At 33.1% G+C, this 5,866-nt stretch overlaps 1 non-coding gene across 1 annotated transcript; it reads left to right on the forward strand.

Annotated features, from left to right (window-relative positions):
- The first annotated feature begins 1,461 nt into the window (after positions 1-1,461).
- Positions 1,462-1,568, forward strand: LOC131175679 (small nucleolar RNA R71). The gene has a single exon (XR_009145871.1). It is a non-coding gene; the product is annotated as a small nucleolar RNA R71 (small nucleolar RNA).
- The last annotated feature ends 4,298 nt before the right edge of the window (positions 1,569-5,866 follow it).

The following is a 5,866-nucleotide window of genomic DNA, read 5'->3' on the forward strand; positions in this document are numbered from 1 at the left end:
TCAAGAATGCCTTCCGGATACTTAATTGAACGGTCAGCTAATGAAAGATACATGTTTGTGGGCTTCAATTCTCCCATATTCAACTTCTCATATATTGAAAGAGGCATTAGGCTGACGCTAGCTCCAAGGTCACATAAGGCATTTGCCACACAATTATCACCAATATGACAAGGAATGGAAAACACACCCGGATCTTTGAGTTTGGGAGGTAACTTTTTCTGAATTATAGCACTGCATTGCTCTCCCAAGTTAATGGTGTCATAATCTTCTAGCCTTCTCTTGTTGGAAAGAATTTCCTTCAAAAACTTGGCATAACTTGGCATTTGGGATAGTGCCTCAGTGAATGGCACATTGATATACAATTTTTTTAGCACTTCAAGGAATTTGCCAAATTGTTTGTCTAGCTTGTGCTTGATGAATCTTTGAGGGTAGGGAAGGGTGGGTTTGTAAGGTTCAGGTGGGATGTATGGTTTCTCTCCTTCATCTTGCTCACTTTTGCTTTCTTCTTCTTTTTCATTTTTCTTGCTCTCAACTGAATTTTCTTCTTTTGTGCTCTCTTTTTCTTCTCTCTTGTTTTCACTTTCTTGACCAACTTTTTTACCACTTCTCAAGGTTACAAACTTACATTGTTCATGAGGGTTTTGTGGTTGGCTAGGCAGTTTCCCATAGGAATTGCTTCCTGATGAGCTTGCTTGTTGCGCCAATTGAGTCTCCAACATGCGGTTGTGGACTTGTAATTGATCCATGGTTTGTCTCATGTGTTGCATTTCTTCCTCCAATTTGTTATTCATCTTGCTTTGTTCAGCAAAAAATTTCTCCATCATGTTCTCCAAAGATGGCTTCGGTTCATGGGATGGAAGGGATTGTTGTGCTCTTGCTTGATATCCAGGTGGTGGCTGCCTTGTGGGCTGAAATTGAGGCTGAAATTGAGGCCTATTTTGCTGCATAAACTGCTGGTTATGAGCATGATTTGAGCTTTGGCCTTGTTGAGCAAAAGTTGCTTGTGGTCTCCATGTTGAGTTGTTCATATTAGAATAAGAATTTCCCATAGGTTTTTGTTGATAACTTCCTACATAAGCAGCTTGCTCTTGCAAATAATCATCACCATAAGAAGAATAATCAACTCCACAACTTTGAGTTCCATTTGTGAAGGCAACTTGTTGCATAGTTGTAGGAGTTGAGGTTGTTGCCTTTGTGCAAAAATCACTAAGAAGCTGAGTCAACTGATCAAATTTTGCATTCATGTAGTTAACTGAGTCAAGTTCATAGATCCCAGCTTTCTTTGGCTCAAGTGCTCTAGGATTTCCCCATAAATGGGTATTATGAGCAATCTTCTCTAATAGATCATAGCATTCTTCACTTGTCATTCTCATGAAATCTCCTCCTGCTTGTGAATCAATTGTGTTTCTTATGGCTGGAGTAACTCTGGTGTAGAAATTTTGAACAATCATCCATTTGGGTATTTCATGATGAGGACATTGCCTTTCAAGCTCCTTAAATCTCATCCAAGATTCATACAAAGTTTCATCATCCCTTGGTTTAAAAGCTACCATCAAATTCCTCAAATGAGTAGTTTTCCCAGGTGGGAAAAATTGAGATAGAAAAGCTTGAGATAGCTGCTCCCAAGTAGCTATAATAGCTTGTGGGAGTGAGTCATACCACTCCAATGCTGAATCCCGAAGAGAAAATGGAAATAAGGTGAGCCGAATAACTTCATCTGAAACTCCAGGTTGTCTTTGTGTACCACATATCATCAAAAATTTCTTCAAATGAGAATGAGGATTTTCAAGTGGGCTACCTCCAAATTGTGAATTCTGAACCATTTGAATAAGACCAGTTTTTAATTCAAATTGATTAGCTCCAATAATAGGTCTGTTATCTCTCACATCAGTACATCTAGGAAAAGCATAGTCTAACATGGATCTTCTTTGAGGATCATTTTGATTAATAACCACATTTTGCCCGTTTTGCTCGTTTCCTCCATTATCTCCACCAATAGCTCTATTTTGATTCTCCATATTTTCGATTGTCTCCTCTTGCTCAAATATTTGTTGTTCTTCTTTTTCTGCTTCTTTTCTTCTCTTGTATTCCTTTTTGTTAGCTCGACAGAATTTTTCAATTTCAGGATTGAACAACAATTCGGTGTCACTTGTGCTTTTCGATCGTCTCATAAACAAGAAAAGTACCTGAAAAACACAAGGAACAATAGTGAAAATAAAAAAAAATAAAAATTCTAATTAGCTTAAAACAATTAAAATCCAACTTAAAACAAACAATTCCCCGGCAACGGCGCCAAAAACTTGATACGGTGTGTCCGCAAGTGCACAGGTCACAGTAGTATAGTTTTAAAAATTGATATCGATCCCACAGGGAATTGTGCTTAAATTGGAAATAAAAGTATAAGCTAATTAGAATGACAAAAATTAAAAGATATTAAAAATAAAATCTAAAAATTAAAATTAAGACAAAAATTAAAGATGTAAAATGAAATTTGGAATTAAAATTGGTATTTGAGGAATTAAAACTAGATCAATCAATTAACTAAAATTAATTAAACTAGATTACTAAAAATTAATTTGAAATTTCTATTTATGAATTTAAGAAGAATTAAATCTAAAAAAAAAATAAAGTAATTCTAGATATTGGATTTAAATTGAAATTGCTATTTATGAGATTTGGAGGATTTAAATCTAAATTCAATGAAAATTAAATTGATTCTAGAGATTGGATTTTTTTCAATATTGTTTGCATGTGGTTTATCCCTAATTTAGCCAAACACATGAGAATTGCAATTTTGAGGGAAATCAATTCTTAAATTTTTGAAACCTTTTTCAAGCATCTCAAAATTGGTTTTCATTAAATCAAACCCTGTTTTCACGGTATTTCAAATCTAACAAAAACCCAATTAATGCTCTAATTGATTTTTGGAAAGTTCCCCTTAATCTTCTTAGCTTATTTCTAACACCAAGAAAATAAAGTTTATTGCAAGATTATCCATCCCCAATATTCACTTTTCAGTCCATCTATTAAGGATTAAAACTTAACTTAATGAGGGCCCATTCATCAAGCAAGGAAATAAGCACACAAGCAATAAATCAAAATATAACAATATTCATTTAAATGGCTAAATCAGTTCAAAACCACAAAACAAATCAATATTTACAAACCCATCTCTAGAATCTCAATCAACTACTCACAAATCATTGTTTAAAAATAAACCCAAATGAAGAAATGAAGAAATAATGGAAATGTAAGCTAAAAGGGGTAGAAAAACCCAGCAAATTGCAGCAGATTCTGCTGCACAAAAGTGCAGAAAACGTGATGATACGGTGTGTCCGCAAGTGCACGGGTCACAGTAGTATAGTTTTAAAAATTGATATCGATCCCACAGGGAATTATGCTTAAATTGGAAATAAAAGTATAAGCTAATTAGAATGACAAAAAATTAAAAGATATTAAAAATAAAATCTAAAAATTAAAATTAAGACAAAAATTAAAGATGTAAAATGAAATTTGGAATTAAAATTGGTATTTGATGAATTAAAACTAGATCAATCAATTAACTAAAATTAATTAAACTAGATTACCAAAAATTAATTTGAAATTTCTATTTATGAATTTAAGAAGAATTAAATCTAAAAAAAAAATAAAGTAATTCTAGATATTGGATTTAAATTGAAATTGCTATTTATGAGATTTGGAGGATTTAAATCTAAATTCAATGAAAATTAAATTGATTCTAGAGATTGGATTTTTTCAATATTGTTTGCATGTGGTTTATCCCTAATTTAGCCAAACACATGAGAATTGCAATTTTGAGGGAAATCAATTCTTAAATTTTTGAAACCTTTTTCAAGCATCTCAAAATTGGTTTTCATTAAATCAAACCCTGTTTTCACGGTATTTCAAATCTAACAAAAACCCAATTAATGCTCTAATTGATTTTTGGAAAGTTCCCCTTAATCTTCTTAGCTTATTTCTAACACCAAGAAAATAAAGTTTATTGCAAGATTATCCATCCCCAATATTCACTTTTCAGTCCATCTATTAAGGATTAAAACTTAACTTAATGAGGGCCCATTCATCAAGCAAGGAAATAAGCACACAAGCAATAAATCAAAATATAACAATATTCATTTAAATGGCTAAATCAGTTCAAAACCACAAAACAAATCAATATTTACAAACCCATCTCTAGAATCTCAATCAACTACTCACAAATCATTGTTTAAAAATAAACCCAAATGAAGAAATGAAGAAATAATGGAAATGTAAGCTAAAAGGGGTAGAAAAACCCAGCAAATTGCAGCAGATTCTGCTGCACAAAAGTGCAGAAAACGTGATCTGCAGCTGCTGGAAAAAGATGCAGAAGATGCTCCTCCCTTTCCCTCTTTCTATCTTTCTAAAAATGCCTCCCTTGCTCTCTATGGAAAGAAAGTGATAAAGGGCACTTTATATAGGCAAGGGGACTGTTCTAGAATGGGTAAAAGGGGGAAGGATCCAGAGAAAGTGAGGTAAAAAGGCTGGAGTAACGGAAATGCCACGTCAAAAATTTTCCAGTAAAAACGACATAAGCCGAGTCAGTTGTGTCGCGGGTTGTGTCGCTCTCGGCGTGAATATCTGACGATCGACACAACCTGCGACATGAGCTAATTCGGTTGTGCTGCAGGTTGTGTCGCTCTCGGCCATTTTTTTTTTTTTTTTTTTTTTCAACTTCAAAATTTTTGCAATTCGATTTTAATCTCCTCCAAATGGCTACTCTGATCAAAATACATCAAATTTCTCCAGATTTAACCTACAAAACAAATAAATTCCAAAAATTAAACTAAGAAATGTGAAAATTGTAAAATTGACTAAATATATACTAATATCTAAAATAATAGCTATGAATAAGGGTAAATTATGTGCAAAAATTACTCCTAAATGATGATCTAAAATGCATGCATCATAGCCCTGCAGGCCCTATGAGGCAGCATACCCAACCTCAAATTCAAAACCATAATTTATTTAAATTCCTCATCAAACACAACCAAATGGTCACTAATTGACTATTAGGACTTTCATTTACCAACACAAGAGCAAAACCCTAACTTCATGCCTCAAACCCAAATTCTCAAATATCCATTCATGCACATACATCAATTCAACATACTTAATGATGTTATAAGTCTCAAATTCACATTCAAAGCCACCCATAAACAATTTTAACTCATTCAAAACTCATCAAACACTTCAATCATCAAGGCTACCAAAAATTGAAGTTGGTCCATACATGATTATTTTCTTTTAATTCCTTAAATTTCCAACTCAATTCATGCTCCTAACATGAAATCTAAAGAGAAAGTAAAGAGAAATAGCACTAACCTCTTTGAAAGCTAACCCCAAGCTTGATAAACTTCTTGGTTTCCCTTCCTTTTTGCTGCCTAGGGGTTGTTCAAGGTGCTAGGATTAATTTTTGTGAAGACAACTAGTAGGTTTGGGGTGAGATAAGGAAGGAAATAAAGCTAAAAAATTCATCAATGGTGGAAGGCTCATGGAAGTGTCTCGGTAAGCTGAAGAAGAAAAAGGAAAATCTGATTTTTTTTTCTTTGATTTTTATCTCTTTTAATTGTTTTAAGAAAGCTTATTGCATTGTGATTGGTGGAGGCATGTTAAATGACATCATCTTATGTCATAATTCCAAATTTTATTCATTTTCTTTTCTTTTCTTTCCTACTTATTTTCAATTTAATTTTTAGCAATATTTATTCATATTTTATATCATATAATTCACTTACTTAAATGAACAAGTTGGTCAAAAATCGTCCCTGAAGGCGAAATGACCAAAATGCCTTTAGTTTGGCTTAAGGAGCTAAAATCGTCTATA

The sequence above is a fragment of the Hevea brasiliensis genome, chromosome 17, assembly GCF_030052815.1.
Source record: "Hevea brasiliensis isolate MT/VB/25A 57/8 chromosome 17, ASM3005281v1, whole genome shotgun sequence".
Classification (NCBI taxonomy): Eukaryota; Viridiplantae; Streptophyta; class Magnoliopsida; order Malpighiales; family Euphorbiaceae; genus Hevea; species Hevea brasiliensis.